The 20,451-nt window shown below is 40.5% G+C and overlaps 1 pseudogene; it reads right to left on the bottom strand.

The window, feature by feature from the left end:
* Nucleotides 1–6: 6 nt before the first annotated feature.
* Nucleotides 7–2,302, bottom strand: LOC117216112 (annotated as a pseudogene).
* Nucleotides 2,303–20,451: the final 18,149 nt, after the last annotated feature.

The following is a 20,451-nucleotide window of genomic DNA, read 5'->3' as shown; positions in this document are numbered from 1 at the left end:
ATTAATCGTTTTCACCGCTCTTCTTGCAACTGCTCTTGCTTTCTCGATTTCTGTTGTTTGTAAATGATATTCCATATACTGTAACCATATTATTGAACTGTCTAGACTAGCTAAAACTAATCTGTCGAACTGATGTACAGAATTTGGTAACTGGTTATTGGCGAGTGCTTCTTCTCTTTGACGTATTTCACGTTTCTCCTGTCTTTTTTGTTCTCGACGTTCAGCGGCACATAATTTCTTATTTCTCAGATTTGGTTTTTCTTCTACTTCATCTTCACTATCGCAAGATGACTCTTTATCCTGAAGGAGAGTTGAGTCAGCATATTTCAAATCTTCTTCGGAAGCTTTGGTATCTTCCAGTTTAATCTTTTCTTCTCCTGTTTGTTCAACACACATTCTCTTTGAATATTCCTTTTCTAAATCTTTCTCTGGTTTTTCTCTGTTTCGTTTCCCTTTGTTTTTCATGTTTCGTCTTCCCGTAACTTTTCAATTTTTATTTTTTTGGCGAGTGCCACGTACTCTTGATTTTGCTTCTTTCTTTTTAAGTTATTATTATCATCCGATTTCTCTCTCACACAACACTTCTTTTCAAATGCAGATTTTATGACGCTGAGAGGCATAATATCGGATTTTTTGAAATTTAATGAGGTGTAACATTTAATTTTAGAATGAATAGTATAAGGTGTTAGATCTGGCAGTAAACTATTTATGTGACGACGTACAGGTATCGCAGCTAAAGTTCCGTTGCCAATACCTTGAAGGAGCATCAGGATAAACCAATTTGTCACCATTAAGATTCTACCGCGTAGCAATTTACCGTCAGGAAATTGTATTTGCTTATTTTGTTTGGCACTTATTTTGGCACTTATGCATTATTAACGATAACGTGGTCGATTGGACAAGCTCGTGTACGTAATTTTTCCATATAATCGTCCCAGAAATTTTGTCCCCTATTTTTTTATTCTCAGAGTAATGATTCTTAGACACTATACCTAGCAAGTTATTCTGCAATTGAACAACCAACCAATCAGGCGTAATTTTTTCAATCTCTCCAGTAACTCTCTGCCCTAATTTGACAGATGCAATGGGTCTGTTTTTGTAATATGAATTCCTTGAAAGTTCTACTAATTTATTAAAATACAGGATCAATGGATTCAATGTATATTTTCTTTAGCGGTAATGTTAGTCTTAATTGTTGTTCTTTCCTGTTAATAGAAAATATTTTTGCCAATAAAATTTGGTTTGTGTGCAGTAGATTAAAATTACTAACGTTACTATGGGACACATATCCAAATGGCGTATATTCTGCAACTGGAAAAATAAGTCTTATACCAGTCTTATACCCATATCCTTGATCGTACAAGGTATACAGTCTCCTATTTTCAGTTTTTCAAAATTCCTGTACCTTCCTTGAGTTGCAAAAGTCCTAGTTAAAATTAAATTAGGTACTGTAGCAAATAGAAGAGCTGAAAGTGTATGACCAGGAACATATTTTGATGCTAGTAGAGCTGCAATCTCCATACAAGGTGACATGTGACCATCTAGTAAAAATCCTGTACTAACAGTTTGTCCTTTATATCTACTGACTCTTAAATATAATCCCTGAGCGGATGATTCTATTATTGTGCCCTCTACTTCTTCACCAATATCGAATGTTGCTTCTTCAACTTTTATGTCTTGATTAGCCACATTTAGAACTACTTTTCCCGAATCTGTGTTCACTGTTTGAATTTTTACCAAAATTGTTTGTCCAGCTGAATAGTTTCAATTTACGTTAGATGTTTCCAGCTCGAGGGCAGTATGTGGAATCCAACCTTTGACATCCCCGAAAAACTTTACCAATATTCCACGCTTATGTATTTGAACGATAGTTGCGTGGTGTTTCGAGTCAATTTTCGCGTCTTGTATGTTTCCTAAAATGGGCAAGTCACTCGTTATTAAAGACCTTTTCAAAGTGAGATATACTTTTTTCGGCCTATATAAAGGAACAAGACTCTTGCTTCTACTTCTTTGTCGACTTTCAGCTTTTGTAAGGGACTTAGATCTTCGTCAGATATATGATCTGGTGGAATTTGAACATTAAATTTACCAAGTTGTACATTAACGAAATCATTCAGTTTATCAATATTTGTAATCTTTACATTTACCACGTCGCCAGGTTTAAATGTTATATAGTAAATGACAACGTACATATTTTATAAACTGGCACATACAATCGTTTAGTGTAATGGTCGGGGTATCTACGTGTACTCTCTAAGTCACAAGTTAAGTAATTGCGAAGGCATATTAAGTTGAGTTATAAGTTTCAATTCCAACGAAGTAAGAACCTAATCCTTCTCATTCGCGCAGGCGAGAGAGCGGGAATCAAAGACTAATGTAAAATAATGCCTAGCATAATGCTAATACCACGTACCATATAGTTGCTGAAACTTTTATGCTTCATACATAGACATAAACATAAATTGTTTCAATATAAATATTAATAATAAATATTAATTGAATGAATATAGATAACAATGACCACTATAGGTTTCATATATGAAGTATTAGACCGAACGAGGTATGAAATATACAAGATATAGTACTCCTTATAACATTTATAATAAAACAATCGTCTGCTCAGATTTAATTTTTTCAATTTATAAAAATATGAATTTACACAAACACTCGCACTTTACTTATCATTACTTCCACAACAACGTTCTCTTTCTAAAGTTCAGATTTTCGTAACTGCAGATAAACGTGACACCCACATAGGCACGCATCATTTTTTTGTATTCTGCTACAATAGCACTTGCTACAGTTCTGCTCGTAAAGAAATCTGACAGGCGTGTAATAGACAAAAAATCATTTATCAATAAGAGGAAGCAGTCGCGAGCGAGTCAGTTATAATTCGAGTTTCACGAGTTATTAACGGTAATTAACGGAGTTATACGAGTTATCGAGTCATATGCGAGCAATCATACACTGTTTTTACGAATACGTTTGTACGAGCGTCTCTCGACAGTACTTATATTTGTCGGAGATGAAAGAACACCGGAGCTTTTGGAATTTTGGATAATCCCGCAACATTATAACCTAGAGTCTACTATAGCTGTAATTAAACAATTGTAGTTGTTCAATCCGATTGTAATTGTTCGAGATTAGTGATAGCGAGCTTTGGCTCGAGGCGACAGTCCGTCGCCTAACGTAGTCGCGGCCAAGGGATGAACGCTTTGTCTAACAAAGGTATGGAGTAATTCTATAGCCCTCCTTAAAAGAAATATTCGTGGCGACACGCGACAGTAAACATTCCAACGGTTTCCGTCCCGTGGCTCGCCACACGCAGACCCTATTCTTCGAGTAAGATGATTGCCAGATGTCGATGCGTCTCCGCAGTACATGTTCGGCTAGCCCGAGGGCCCGTAATAAATCTTAAGGTTTAGTTAACTAAAGTCCTTCAAACAGACAAACAGTCTTTGTCCCAGCTACGGGAAGATAGGGGAGACATATTTTTTAACGAACGGCGTCTCCCACTAGCAACTTTCCCTCGAGGGCGGCTAGCATCTTTTTCTAACCACCGATATGGAGATTGACCAATTAGCAGCAACGTCAATTTCCCTTACTTCCTAAACGAAGGCTTTCCTCGACGAATCCGATGATCTCGTGTCCTTAGACACACCCCAGTATAGTTTTCCTCTGTGGAATAATCGGGACGGGACGCGCATTCTTTGACGCGCTCCCGTCGACTAAAGAGTAACGTCTTTACGCTCAGCAATTATCGTTTACGAGTCAGACTTAGATTCAGCGAGAACGCCTATCTGTCATCCCGTTGACCGCGGATTCGTTATTGAACCTGAGATCACTGCCACTAGTGTCGCGAACGTCTCACCGCCGTGATAGATTGTCAAACCTGTGTTATTCATACCTGTGTCAATAAATCGTATCTTCGTTACACCGCAACGATGGCTACCTTCAACGAAGACTCCTCAAACACCGACAACCCTATCCCCCCTGCTTCTCCGACATATAATTAATTAAAAAGGGGGAAATATAATTCTGTAATATCGTAGAATAGCTTTGATTGAAGATCGGCTGAAATTAGAAAACACCGTGTACGTCGTCTTTTTGTAGTTTGTTTACATCCAAGAGCGCCTAGTAACAGTGACGCGAGAAAAGATAAACAGCGTCAAAACAGAAGTACGGTTTCATATTTCAAGGAGTGGCAATCGAGAGGCCAGAGCATGTGAGCCAGAAAGTGTGTGCGTGTGCGTGTGCGTGTGCGTGTGCGTGTGCGTGTGCGTGTGTGCGTGTGTGTGTGTGTGTGAGAGGACGAGAGCAAGAGCGAGCACGACCGAGCAGGAATGCATTGGCGAGGGTCAGAGTTGATCGAGACGTCGAAGCATAGAGTCGTTAGAATTGTCGAGTGTTAGAGTTGCTAGTGAGAGAGAGAGAGAGAGAGAGAGAGAGAGAGTTACCAAATATAAAAAATACGAGCGTTGCATTTAGTTTTCCTGTTAATCAAACATCGTTTCTCTGTCTAACTAATATCTGTATTTTCAATCCATTATTAATAAATTATAATTAATCGGACAAAATTACACCTTTAATATATTCCGATATTACATTACCGTGATGTAATATTTATCATGCTTATTTTGTACGTAAAACGAATCGTTGGAATATTCCCGAAGCTAACGAAGCATTTCCCAAAAGTTAAACCGAAGAAATTAACGCGAATAGTTAAGTGAAACTTTTCCATTAACTTGCTGACCAACCGGCAAATAAAAAATCATAAAAATTGTTTCAATGTGTTGAGGTCACGCATAACTTCTTTTTTCATTGACGATTACCAAACAGGTAAAATTTCGAAATTGTACGAAGGCCACGTGACCAGATCGTATTGGAATTTGAAGTGCATGGAAAAAGACAACTCGAAGTACAAACCTTGAGCTGTACTACTCGAAGTACAAACGTGAACTAATGGATGCAGAAAAGCAATTAACGCCAAACATCCGAACAGCATCTTGGAGCCCGTCATTGTTCTGAAATAAAAGAAGTGACGAATTAAAAAGACGCAGGACTAATAATAATAAAGGAAACTTAGTTCGTATTATAAATTGAATTTACATCAGAAAAGAAGCACGATCAAGCGAAACAGATCGTAGAAATGACAAATATCATCGATATACGTTTCAGTGTAATTTCACTTTTGAAAATTATTTAGTTTAATACGATCGTATTCATCGCTCTGAAACTTTCATTGTGCTGCAATTTGTGCTGCGTCTTTTTAATTTCTCTATCTTTCTGTGTTTTCGGAAAAATTACTTGAAAGATTAAGAATTGCTTGCCTTATTTTATTTTCGATTAGTTAGGATTTGATTATTCCAGGTAAGCTTTATTATTTATAACAGGTTTTATCACTTGTTTATTATTTAGGAGTTTGTTATTTTAGGATTAGTACCTTTTAGGATTTCTTATCCTTCGAGTTTCTGTTTCAGATATCTAGGTCTATTTCAAGATGTTTTATTACATTAGGATTATTTATTCGATTAAGATAATTTAAGAGTTTCACAATGTACAAAGAAATAATCGCGTGAAATTTAGATTTATGCTTTAAACGTATTAAACACGCGGTAATTTCAATGTCTATAGCCTCGAACGTGTTCTGATTAGTTGTGTCATTGTCTGTGACATTGAAATCACAAAAATCCATTGCAAGTGTGCTGTCATGCAATGTGGATGTAATTGGGTTTTTTGGGTATTTCATGTATCATCTGATTTGTACAGTACTATTTTAACGCAAGGACAGGAAAGTTATTATATATTTCCCGTCCATTATTTGAATCGTTGTGAAGTGTAACGAATTATATTCGATTCGAGGAGATGTTAATGAATTACCCATTTCATATGTAATTACATGGAAATAAAAATCATTGCAAAAATAATTGATCTAATGACAACGGAATTTCCAATATTTTTTTGTTTCGTCACGTCTTTTTCATAATATATCTTTTATAGGTACGTGATTTATTAATCGTTCGAATGGAAATAATTATTCGTATAATATTCAAATGATTCTAGCCATAAAATAAATTAAAACGATACCTGTCAATGATATGCAATCTGCGTATGACGTCAACCTCGATCTATGCTTATACAAGAAATTTTATCAATCAATGACTAGATATACAATAATCAAATTGTTACGCCGCGCGACTCTCTGCCTGGCCCAGGTCACACACCGCGGGCCAGACGGACACCAGATGTCCGCTCTTCCGTACGGCGTACCCTCAATAGCCTAAGTACCCGTCATAAACCCGAGTAATTTGCTCGTTAAGGTCCTTCAGACCCAACAAATGTCCTTTTCTAAATCAGTTTCTAAAGACTAGTGTTTACTACGGCTTGGCAAGGGAAAGTTGGGTTTTTCCACGTACGATGCTTCCTAATAACAACTTTCTATCAAGGGCAGCTAAGACCCTTCCTAATCCACCAACCTTCGTTTAACCAATTAAAAACGAAGCCTATTCCCTCACTCTCCTAAATAACATCGGCTCCAACAAATCCGATGGTCCCGTGCGCTGGAGGGACCGATCCTTAGCCTTCCACCGAGACAGCATCGTCTCCTAACGGCACTGATTCTACATCCTTCGAACGGTCAACATCCTTCGAGCGGGTATACACACCCGCAGATCAGTCACTCACTCATCTCGTACATACGCACCAGTGTAACTATCCTCGTTATAAGTTGTGGAATAAACGGTGACCTAACTTACTACTGTGCACTTCAATCAACCACCTCTATTAGCCTAAACGTAATAGGGGATCGATCATCTCGCGGCGTCGATTGAACAATCGTAACAGGAATTTACGACTCCTGTTGATGCGCTTCTACACGATCGTGTCTCCCCGCGAGTGAAAGAACATTTTGGTCCTTCGAGCCGGATACGTGTCAGTGAAAGAGTGCACCCCAGTTACCACGCAACATCAAGGTAAGCTCGCTCAAATTGTCGAAATCCCTCATGGCTCCCCCTCAGGAAGAACGCGTCCGGCAATTGCTGCGGAAACGCGAAGGATTCAGACAAGAATTAGAAGCGTTTCGCACATTGCTCAACAATCACGAGGAAGGGACACCCGTGCATGCTATTCAGCGTAATTTGCAAGACTTAGAGGGAGAGTTTGCATCGTTCAAAAAGAGCCAATGCGAATTAGACGACAGAGACGAGGGTCAAACACTGAAGGACCGGGTTGACCTACAACAGAAGTTCTACACCATCGCCGGACAGGCGTCCGCCATCCTTGAGGAGGCAAACAAGCAAGCAGAGCCAACCACCACAAATCTTGCAACAAAGCCATCGGACATGTCATGGCCGGAACCCGTCGATTTGCCTAGAATTCAGCTACCCACCTTTTCTGGAGCCTACGAAGATTGGCCGGGGTTCGCGGATCAATTTCGCTCCACGGTCCACGATAACCCCCGCATAGACGACTGCAAGCGACTGATGTATCTCCGTTCTTGCCTAAAGCATGGGGCAGCTCTAGCGATCGCGTCATTAAGCAATGCGGCAGCTAACTACGCAGTCGCCTGGGAAATATTAGAACGACGGTATAACAGACCAGCCAAAATTGTCGAGAGACACTTGCAGGAGATATTTGACGCAGCCTCCTCATCACGGATAGCACATCGCGATTTGCAGTCCTACACGACCAAGTTGGAAGCTCATTACAAAGCCTTGGCCGCCATCGGACAACCAACCGCAGATGCCCTGCTTTTGCACCTATGTACCGCCAACCTTGATCGGGAAACCGATTCAATATGGAAGGAAAAGATCAGGTCCACACCATTCCCCACGTTCCCGGACTTCTTGCAATTCTTGAACGATCGCTGTCAGGTCATAGAACCTGCAAGAACGACACGCCCACCACAAGGGCAGGCATTTGTCACGTCACGATCACCGCCACTCTGTCCAATCTGCCATGGACCACACAAAATCTGGCGCTGCAACATCTTTAGGACGAAGACGATCGACGAACGGATTCTAGCCGCCGAGGAAATCTCAGCGTGTACGAATTGCCTGCTACCAGGACACAAATTGCAACACTGCACCTCTGGCTCTTGCCGTATATGTGATCAACGCCATCACACGCTCCTACATCGATCAGACGCGCCAATGAGCAATCAGACGCCTCCCACCACGCCCCCACGCACAAGGAAAGCTCCGTCATACCATCCAAACAACCCATCAACCGGCCCCGATCTGCGCCTGCAAAAAGCGCGATTCGGGTGGGTCATCGGGGGGAGCCCACCTTCCCCAGGACCTGCCAGGGTCTTCCATGCCTCCACAACGGAACTAGAGACGGACCTCACCCGCTTTTGGGAACTCGACGAGGGACCTCAGATAAAACACTTATCGAAGGCGGATCGACGATGTGAGGAGCATTTTCAAAATCACGTCCCACGCACCAGCGATGGGCGATACATCGTCGCACTCCCCTTTAACGACAAAATCTCGTCACTCGGATCATCCATGGCAATGGCGATGAAACGACTCGCCTCTCTCCAGCAGCAAGTCAGACGAAATCAACAGTTCGAAACAGCGTATCGGGCGGTCATTCAGGAGTATCTGGACTTGGGCCACATGACCAAGGTTGCATCACGCCACGAACCGGAGAACGAGCTAATTCCAATCAAAAATCGTCTGGAAACATATGAGACGGAGCTCCGCGCCATCCAAAACGAGATTGTAAGCATAGATGAGGAAGAGATCGAGCGCGGCCTCGAGATAGCCGACGAGTACGAGAAATCAGAACTCCGAGTAATCACTCAACTGAGCAACCTACGACTAACTACGACGTCACAATCGACAAACGACGGATCAGCTGCTGGTCGCGAGTCTGCTTCGCTTAAATTACCGGAGAATCATTTTCCTGGACATAATGCGAAGACGCCACCTTCGCCATTGCCACGAGGGCCTACGGATAAGGGAAGTAACAAGGACTTAAACAAAACACGCAACGCTATTCAAACTCCGCGGACGGAGAAGATCGCATCGACTCGAACGCCGACCTCGCCGCGAGTCACGCGCAATTCATTGCACAATACTAGCAGCGTGTCACCTAAACGCGACTTGACAACAATCACGCTAGCATCGTCGCTACATGAACAATCTGATTCAACGCTGCCAAACGCCTTAAATCAGAAAACGCTTCCCATGCGGACCTCATCGCGTGACACTCACAACGTGTCATCCACCCGAGACCCAACGACAACATCGCTCACATCATCAGCATCGCAACAATCTGATTCCACGCCATCAGACGCCTTGAATCAGACAGCCGCTCAAGAGTCTCTGGATCAACAGACGGATGAAACCTTACCAGCCGACATGCCGTCTCCTACTACATTATCGCCGAAATGGAGCACACCGACGAATGGGCTGAAACAAAACACCATACTCGTCGATGTCAGTGCAGCCTACAAGGTGGGCCACTTGCTCTCAACGCAACAACCATTAGGCCTGGCCATCCATTTTCCCTGGCAGCTACGGCACCTACGGACGGCAACGACTCATACGGAGCCGAGCCTCTTGGACCGAGATACAAAATCTTCCCACTCCAGATCCAAACCTAACCAAACGGAAGGTAAGATGTCTCTCATTCTGTCTTTCGCAGAAAACTGGACCACGCCGGTCCAACCATCAATCATCATCAAGAAGGCGCGATACGAATGGGTCAGCGGGGGGAGCCCTGTCCCCCAATCCACCGAAGACCTACTTCACGTCTTCATTGTGCAACCACACACGCATTTCACGTGCCTTTGTGGAATCGGCGAGCTGTACAACGACACCTCCTGGGACGAGGTGTCTCACGATACTTCATGGGCCGAGCTGTTTCACGACACTTCCTGGTTCGCGAACCGCAATAGAAAATCGCCAGGCAATGCAGATGACCACGGCGATCCAGAACGCAAGGAAGACAACATCCTCAACGCACCGGACTTTCGACCGTATCTTCGAAGTCACCCTGGCGACAACGGCCTCATCCAGACTACCACAAGTCATACGGCAACGAGCATCTTGGAACGACGTGCCACGCAGCGCGTCCCACCAACGAGCCAACCCGATCACGCAGAATAAGGACAATCAGCAATCATCAAGGAGTCGGGCGGCTGCTCCAATTAACTCCACCTTTAATGAAATTTTGATCGGTACCCTCTCAACGGGGGGAGGATGTTACGCCGCGCGACTCTCTGCCTGGCCCAGGTCACACACCGCGGGCCAGACGGACACCAGATGTCCGCTCTTCCGTACGGCGTACCCTCAATAGCCTAAGTACCCGTCATAAACCCGAGTAATTTGCTCGTTAAGGTCCTTCAGACCCAACAAATGTCCTTTTCTAAATCAGTTTCTAAAGACTAGTGTTTACTACGGCTTGGCAAGGGAAAGTTGGGTTTTTCCACGTACGATGCTTCCTAATAACAACTTTCTATCAAGGGCAGCTAAGACCCTTCCTAATCCACCAACCTTCGTTTAACCAATTAAAAACGAAGCCTATTCCCTCACTCTCCTAAATAACATCGGCTCCAACAAATCCGATGGTCCCGTGCGCTGGAGGGACCGATCCTTAGCCTTCCACCGAGACAGCATCGTCTCCTAACGGCACTGATTCTACATCCTTCGAACGGTCAACATCCTTCGAGCGGGTATACACACCCGCAGATCAGTCACTCACTCATCTCGTACATACGCACCAGTGTAACTATCCTCGTTATAAGTTGTGGAATAAACGGTGACCTAACTTACTACTGTGCACTTCAATCAACCACCTCTATTAGCCTAAACGTAATAGGGGATCGATCATCTCGCGGCGTCGATTGAACAATCGTAACAGGAATTTACGACTCCTGTTGATGCGCTTCTACACGATCGTGTCTCCCCGCGAGTGAAAGAACACAAATATTATAAAATTTCCTGAAAACCTTTAGGTGTTAATATTAAGGTGTTAATATCTGTAGTATCGTGGACGAAAGGCCTGGGAAATATCGGACGAACTATGAACAGTGTCGCGAGAGCCGAGGCGCCGTCGGGCCCATCAATGTGTCATCGGTCTTTTCAAGTGCATAGTTTCGTGGAAAAGACCTACGTGACCCTGGCCACGAGCGTCTGCAGAACACGTGTGCGGTGGGCCTAGGAAAAGGGCAATAGAATGCGACAACAGTTAGTCGAAAAGCAGAGCGCGAGTCGAGAAACAGTGTACGAGTCGAGAAACAGAGTGCGAGTCGAGAAGCCGAGTGCGAGTCGAGCGGAGACGGAGGTTGCGAGTGGCGTTGCCGAGAGAGTGTGGATTGCGCTGTGTTCTGTACGTTTGGTATGAATAGTTCAAGTTAAGCCACAATCGTCTTTTCTGTCTGATTAACATCTCTATTGTCCACTTTTGTAAACATATTACATCACGATATTACATATTTTTGGGGGCTCGTCCGGGATTGGACAAGACAGAAAACGAAACGGTTTAACAGAGCTATTCGAGCTAGTTGTGAATTTACCGGTACGCGGTGCGGTAAAAGACGATATCGTTGGCTGTTTAAGTTTGTGTTGTGTGAAAAATGGCCAACGTCGGGGACGAACGATTGTCGGGTGAAGAGGGTTCGACGCTGGAGGAGCTGAGGAATAAGCTCGCGCGAATGAACCTCCCTATATCGGGTGCGAGGTCAGTGCTGATTGCAAGGCTGAATCGGGCGTGTAGGGCTGGACAATCGTATCGTAAGGGATCGACGGGCGGTGAAGAGCTAACCGGTCAACGAGATTTAGAAAGTGTACAGAGAGCTGAGCGTGATTGCAACGAAGATGAGGATGTTGAGAAAATGAATACGAAGGAGTTGAAGGAGCGCCTCGCTAGTTTGGGTTTAAAAACGACGGGAAGAAAAGTAGAGTTACGCGCACGGCTACGAGCGGCCATGGATGGTAACGACATATCGTCGGAAGAAGAAAGCGACGACGAAAGTGAGGATGAAGATGACAAGAAAAACGCAAGAGGATACAAGAGAGATACGCGAAGGGTGCATCAGGACCGTGACGAATGTTGTCGAAGGGCATGTGTTGGTTCGACACTGAGTTTTAGAGACGTCGAAGATGCATTAGAGTCGTTTAGTGGCAACAGAGGTGAAAATGTCGAACGATGGTTCGAGTCGTTCGAGGAAGTCGCTGATACGTGCATGTGGTCGGATGGGCAGAAGGCAGTCTACGCGAGGAAGCTGCTGAAGGGATCAGCGAAAATATTTGCGAGCTTCGAGTGTCACGCCAGGACTTGGCATGAGTTGAAGAGGGGGCTAGTGAAAGAATTTTCGAGGAAAGTCAACAGTAGGCAAGTACATCAGAAACTTGAAGAAACAAAAAAGGAGAGTGATGAAGCATGTTTGGCTTACATGTACCGTATGCTCGAAATAGCTAGCCATGTGGACATGGAGGAGGAAGCAAAGGTGGAATACATAGTGGATGGAATAATAGACGACGAGAACAATAAGGCTGTATTGTACGGCGCTACGTCAATCAAAGAGTTGAGGAAGAGGTTAGTGATGTACGAAGAGCAGAAGAGTCGCAGAGCAAAGTCGATTGTGAAGCCGGCTAAAACCCAGAAGAACGGGAAGCCCAGTCAATCTGTAGATGCAATGAAGAAAAGAAGATGCTTCATTTGCGGTAGTGAGGATCATCTAAGTGTTAAGTGTCCGGAGAGGGGAGAAGGTGTTAGGTGTTTCAAGTGCAGCGGATTTGGACATATTGCAGCGAGGTGTACGGCACGACCGAAAGAGACTTGCGTAGTGTCAAGATCCGAAAAGGGAAAGTACTTGAAGGACGTGTCGATAGATGATTGTAGGTTTGTGGCATTAGTGGATACAGGTAGTAACCTTACGTTCATACGAGCGGATGAGTATGTGAGGTTAGGATCACCACCTCTGGGAAACTGCAAACTTAAGTTTGATGGTTTTGGTTCCGCTGGCAATAGTACCTGGGGCGAGTTCACAAGGGTAATGACGGTCGACGGGTGCGACTTTACTGTCACTCTGCATGTTGTCTCGAATAAGGTAATGACAAGACACAGTCTACTCTTAGGTACCGACTTTTTAGACCAGGTAGAGTTGCGAGTCAAACGGGGCGAGGTGATATTTTTACGACTCGACGATCAGACCGACGGTCACGAGGACGCGCCGGATGTACTGAGGGTAAACGCGATAGAACAATCCGACGAGATCGACTTGTCACATGTACGAGAATCTCATTACCGTGAAGCCATTCGGGATATTATTAAAGGGTATAGGCCGGAGAAGAAGCGAGACGTCGGAATAACCGAAAAAGTAGTTTTGGAAAGCGACAAGCCGGTAGCGCGAAGACCGCGAAGACTGGCGCCGTCGGAAAGAAAGGAAGAAGATGATTTGATGGAAGCGTGGACAAACGAGGGTGTCATCAAATCGTCAGACTCGGAGTATGCGAGTCCGATAGGTGTAGTTAGAAAGAAAGATTTGTGTGTGCGTGTGGCTAGATGGGCCTTGTTACTAGGCGAGATTAAGTATCAGGCGTGTCATCGGCCGGGGAAAAGTATGCAGCATGTAGATGCTCCGAGTAGGAACCCCCTGCCGAGCACTATGTATGTAACGGAGAGTGAAGACGGGCTGATTGCACGGTTGAGAAGGGCACAGAACAAGGACATCGAAGTCCGTAGGATTTTGGACGCCGCAACGTGCAGTCAGGCCGATGGGCAGGTAGTAAGAAACAATATTTTGTATAAGGAGTGTGAGGACGATGTGCTAATAGTAGTATCGAAGGCGATGCGGGCTCAGGTAGTCAGGCAAGCGCACGAGCGTGGGCATTTCGAGGTTACCAAAACAGAAGCTATGGTCAAGAAGGACTTCTGGTTCAAGGGGTTACGCGAAAGGGTCGAACACGTGGTATCCAACTGCCTTGACTGTAGCCTAACCGAACGAAACATAGGTAAGCTAGAAGGGAACCTGCGAAATTACAAGAAAAGAAGAAAGCGTGCGAAGCAGTACCTGAGGAAGGACCCGTGCACACCTCGATTTTATGAAACCTTGGGTCCTAAACGCCGAAAGTGACGCATCTGATGACAGCGAGATAAAAGGCAACATCTGAGGGCAGATGTTATTGCAGGATGGCCGAATGTAGTATCGTGGACGAAAGGCCTGGGAAATATCGGACGAACTATGAACAGTGTCGCGAGAGCCGAGGCGCCGTCGGGCCCATCAATGTGTCATCGGTCTTTTCAAGTGCATAGTTTCGTGGAAAAGACCTACGTGACCCTGGCCACGAGCGTCTGCAGAACACGTGTGCGGTGGGCCTAGGAAAAGGGCAATAGAATGCGACAACAGTTAGTCGAAAAGCAGAGCGCGAGTCGAGAAACAGTGTACGAGTCGAGAAACAGAGTGCGAGTCGAGAAGCCGAGTGCGAGTCGAGCGGAGACGGAGGTTGCGAGTGGCGTTGCCGAGAGAGTGTGGATTGCGCTGTGTTCTGTACGTTTGGTATGAATAGTTCAAGTTAAGCCACAATCGTCTTTTCTGTCTGATTAACATCTCTATTGTCCACTTTTGTAAACATATTACATCACGATATTACATATCTTTAATATTTGCAAGTTATTGTTTAGCGCTAATTAGTTAGAATGTAACAAGTGGTGTACCAGAATTGAGATAATTAAGCCACACGAACAATCTTATTTAGATCTTTTTAATTTTTTAATTCTCTTTTGCTCTAATACTTCGTAAAATTAATCTTCATTAGCTACTACACTTCATAGAATAACAAGAGATAATTTTTCTTATATAACGTTTCATTCATAAAATCTATCATTAAAGTACATCTTCATAAAAATATCATTCCATACTAACGGTATATTTGGTGTCATACGAGATAACAGTTACCAGTGATGACATATGTAACTTTATAAAGATATCTCGTTTTATTATATATTAAAAGAATGTACTCATTGCTGCTATATTTCAGATGAAAAAAGGAGGCAATGATTTTACAGTAAAATCGTTCGTTTACAACTGATTCATTTACATTTCATGATAATACTGTGCATTCTGAATATGCTATGATTTGGTTTAAAATAATAAATAGTCCATTCTTGCATACTATTGCTCCAGCTTTACTTGTATTTTCGATATTGGTATAAATAGAAAGACAATTAATGTCGTTCGAGTCTATTTTCGGATCATTTATATTACGTTTAATCCATATAGTTATTATATGAGACATAGTATCGTAAAATTTGGAAGAATAAAACGTTCGTACAGGATGTACATTTTATAAGAACTCCAACAAATCTGCGTGTGCACCTAAAATACAAACTGATAGTGATTGTTCATAAGTTTATATACATTATCTAATGTCAATCGAAGGTATCAATTCTTTTTCTCCATAAGAGTACTTTTTCATTTATATGTGTTCAAAAATACATGTGCTCAACCGTGAAGCATATGTCACCTACAACGAAAAAGAGTTTTCCTATACTTAATATTTCCTTTATATACCTATGAAAGTCTATTCTTCGCGTAGTATGAAATTATGAATAAATCTGGAATATTGTTCAATCTGAAAAGAAAAATAACTTATTGACATCATTCATTGATACGAGATTCAGAATGCTTGTTTTGTCTTGCAGAGAAAGAAGGCAGCCCTTTCTTTTAATGTGAAATAGAAAGCGAAAATTTGAAAACAGATTTTTTGGAAATTTACTTGCAAATATCGTTTTCAATATCGTGATTTTCTTCCCAATGGTACTGTACTTTCAAATTTTCCAGTATCCCTCTAAAAACAAAAAGTCGAACCTCGTTATTATTAACGTAGGCATTACAAGGAAGAGAAGTATTAGAAAGCAGCTCCTTTTTATTATGGATTTCTTTATAATCATGTAAATAAGAAATTCCGGAAATTTTTTCCTCAAGAATTTAATTCTTGTGTTTTGATTGATAATTATTACACTGCATACTAACTTTTCGCATACTGTTCGCGTCTAACAATTTCCTAATAATAACTACTTCAAAATTACATATGTTCTTGCACGAATTCAAAAGTACGTATGATACAATTACAATTGATTCTAAAATAATAATTATTTAAAGATATTAAGATACTAATTAAACGTTTCACTATATTTCAAAATCTGGAACAACAAATTTTTATTTATAAAAAATGAAACTGTGTTTATATATTCTTTGTCATGATGCTATTTCTTATTACCATGTCGACATTTTTTAAAATTCATTTTGTTATCTCTACGCAATATGAAAATTCATATACTGCTTAATATTTTTTACATATTATCCATCCACCGCATGATATCTCCTGAAAAATCAAAATATTAATGTTATATTATTACAATGCTTCTTAAATTTCAATTTTTGACAAATTTGAAATCCAATATATTTTGCACAATTGTTATTTATCAAAAAATTCTAAGTTAGTAACTTTCTTTTCAAATGGCAAATAACATATACTTTGACTTACCTGTAAGTTTTTGTTCCTAATCATCATTTCCTCTTATAGAACATCATTATTGTTCTTATAATTACTACCGGTGTCATAGATATTGTAGTGGCTACAACTGAATTAATAGAAAATGATAAATAACTGTGTATAACACTAACACATAACTGTGTATAACAATGACACATAACTTTTACTTACATATCAGTCGATAAGGGATTACTGTGATATCCTGTTGATGTTTCTTAAGGCACTTGATTAGGTGTGATACGGTATCATTCCTTATGGTATACTGTAGATAAGTATTTTAGAAAATGACAAGAATAAATCTAAATTATTCAGAGGTTCCAGTTTCGACTTAGACATAAATACAGGACCATTCGCAAAGAAGAAAGGGTGCGTTTCTACAGCCTCGTTATAGTAACCATGAATACCAATCTCTGAATTACTGGTTACTAAACATAAATATCCTATAAAATTTAATATATTTCTTTAATTTTTAATACATACATGAGTTAGTAGTTCTAAATTATGAATCATCCTACCTGTGATATTACACTTTTCCTTATAATATCATCACTCAAGTGAACAACATTAAGATCATGTAAACCATGTCATCCTATCTTACTGTGAAGATACTTAGTTATGTTATCTAACATTATAAAAATATCATCAAATTCAAGTCCTTTTATTCACATCACATGGCCACGACGATCTGGTTCTTCGTTATATAATGTTCTAAAATTTGTCGTACATATAGGATGTATAAACCGTGATATCAAGGTATCAGTTCTTCCTTCCCAAGGGACAGTTTCATTAAAATTCTGATAGAATTAAAAATTAATTATTAATATTCTAACAATCATATATGTTAAATACATTATAGTCAACGATATATACCTGAGCGAATGTAGGGGTGATTCCTTGATAATTATAAATGTCATCAGCCCACATCATTGTGCCACTTCTTTGTACTCCAGCCTCTAGATTAACAGCCTAAACAAACATACAAAATTTTATAGAAGCTGTACAAAATATAGTATATATGCGCAATATTGAAGCGTTCAAGGGGATATAAAGGTAATGTACATCACATACACGTGTACTCTCATGCAACAAAATACAATTAGATTTAATAGTATAAGCTCTTTTATTCATCATAATAGATTGGAAATTTAAGTGTCTTACGAGGGTGAGTAAAAAGTTACCCGCTCTGTCGGTGTAGAATTTATTTTAAGCAATTGTCAAAAAAGACATACATCATTTTTTGACATAATCACTCAATTTCTGTATACACTTTGTCCATTTGCTGAAAGATCTTCGTATTTTCTTATTAAAAAATGTTTTGGGCTGAGCTGCGAACCACGAATGCATCGTCGTCTTCACCTTTTCATCAGCTTTTTCGGCATCCATCTCGCACAAACTTTTTAAAACCCAAATCTGTCGTGCACTATTGCATAAGCAGAGCCGTGGCTGATTTGCAAATGATTTGCCACATTATCCAGTGTCACTCGTCTATTCCATAGATAGCACGTTCAATGTTGTCATCGTGGATGTGGACGGGCGTCCAGCTGTTTTTTCATAACACTTGTGCGATCTTCTTTGAACTTTTGTGCCCATTCAAACACACTTCGTGACAAAACACTTTCTCCATAATGTGCATTAAATCTTTGATAAATATAGGCATCAAACATAACCTCCGACCACAAGAAACGAATCACAGCATCCTGCACTGTTTTCCTGCAAATCACCATTGCAAAGCGCCATTACTCGCGCAACGGTCACAAACGAATTGACGTAACACAATGAAACCTACGCAGCAGCACTGAACAGATATTGACGTCATACGAAGAGTGCAGATGGATCAATACGGTCGACAGAAGTTTTAACTATCTGGAGTGCGGATAAATTTTTACCGAGAGTCGTATAGGAATCTATAATCTGTAAGTACACCTTTGGCTGAATGGAAATTTCTCTTACATATAGTCAAAAATGCAGAAACAGTGTATTGAATTGGAAAGTGATAAAAAATAAGTGAAGTTTCGAGGTTGCATGTGCTTGCATGAGTACACAGGACGTTTTTAGCGAATAAAAAATAATTTTGAAAGACACGAGACTTATCTTGTATTTTATGTACTCTCTGTGTCCGAATTTCCAGAAGCTCTCTATCTTATGAAGTGTTTTAGATTAGCCGGAAAATTTTGTATGTACATACAAGAAGTATACGATCTAAGTGGAATATTCCATTATTCTCTTGATACAACAGAAACGAAATTTACAGAACTTCTCAGAAAGTTGGTTTATTATTACCAAATTAATAGAATTAATATACGTTTATCATCTTTACATACCTAAGTCGTGGAGGTTTATCGTGCGTAAAAAATTAGTGTCGTTTCAAAGTTACATTTCGTACATTTTAAGCCTATAATTTGTAACGTACAAAACAATGTAAATTTGAGCTGTTTCTTATCTCCACAATAAGAAAATCCAACTTTACGTTTTTTACACAATGATATTTATGGAACAGTAATATCATATTATTGCATCGCTTGGAGAATGAAGTCAAGGTACGATGTGACCCTAGTGTAAACGCTGGGATACCCAGCTGTGCCGCACTTATAAGCATAAGACACAATACCTATTAAATACGAGGTTCATTCATGTTGTATCAGCAGTGGTCCGCCGCGGTCAGCCTGAAAGGATCGTTAAATTTTTAATCAAAGATACTGAAATATATCGATCGAATTGTATTGAAATTATACTTATATACAGTAATAATCTTCTATTGATTTGTGTATTGAAATACTCCAATTTATAATGTACATGTTATATGTATTTTGAGCAAAACTAAGATTAGAAGGAAATTAGATTAAATACCATAATGAGGTGTGAGAAGTGGGCAAGACTATTAAATTGTGTTTATCTATTATTTCTAATGTTTAAGACGTCGATTTGATGTTAATTCGAATTGACGTGTCTTCAGATACCGTATAGTTTGTAGTAACTCTATAACTTAATTACCGTACAAGAATCCTCTCCACCCTGAGCATGTTCGGCGCATATTATACCATCAGTGATATCAGGTGCATTAGGAAATTTGGAATAAGCTATTTTGCATTCGGCGTTCTTAATCACTGGCATTGTACTTCCATTAATGCATTACGTCGTGGTCGTCCTACGAAGAAAATAAGAAAGATATTTAAGACTGGAACTGTTTAATTTTATTATAAAATTGATATCACTTACTATATCTTAACGCTCCCCATCCAGCAACAAGGGGGTTATAGCCGACGAAGTTGCTCTTTCGTAGGGGCTCTTTCGTACAAATACGATATACGTACCCTGAAAAATAAAAAAATAAATGAAAATGCAGGAAACGAATGACCAAAAGTATGAGAAAGAATTGTACACGCTTTATGACACAATATATGTGTACAATAAGAAATTTCAGGATATGATACTTCAGTAATACTCAATAGCATATATATATATATATATATATATATATATATTCTAATAATTTTTTTTTTTTTCTAAAGCAAATCACATTTATCATCTGATATATTTTTTGAAATAATTTCTGTCTGTACATTTTCTTCTTTTCCCTTACTCCACTTTCTCTTTCTAATGAATTCTTTTTATTCCGTAAAATAGTTTTTGTATATTCAATTTTGTTAAGTGCAATCCTTATTTCTGATAACTTACTTTTATTAGATAATTCTTGTGAATCTTCTACTACATCTTCCATATCATTTTGAGTGCGGCTTCTACCTTCAGTAAATTTAATATCTTGAACCGCATCATTAATTTCAATAGCTCTTTCGGTATCAAGTAAATCGCACTTATTATTTAATATACCTTTTGAATTGACTTCTGTCTCTGTAGTTTCTTCTTTTGTATCTTCTTCGAGTTTTCTTCGTTCTTCTAATCCACCCTTCTCATTTTCTAGGATCTTCCTTGTTGTTACGCCGCC

This window comes from Bombus bifarius, unplaced genomic scaffold, assembly GCF_011952205.1.
Source record: "Bombus bifarius isolate JDL3187 unplaced genomic scaffold, Bbif_JDL3187 scf7180000010165_frag, whole genome shotgun sequence".
Lineage (NCBI taxonomy): Eukaryota > Metazoa > Arthropoda > Insecta > Hymenoptera > Apidae > Bombus > Bombus bifarius.
This window is presented reverse-complemented; position numbering and strand designations above follow the sequence as displayed.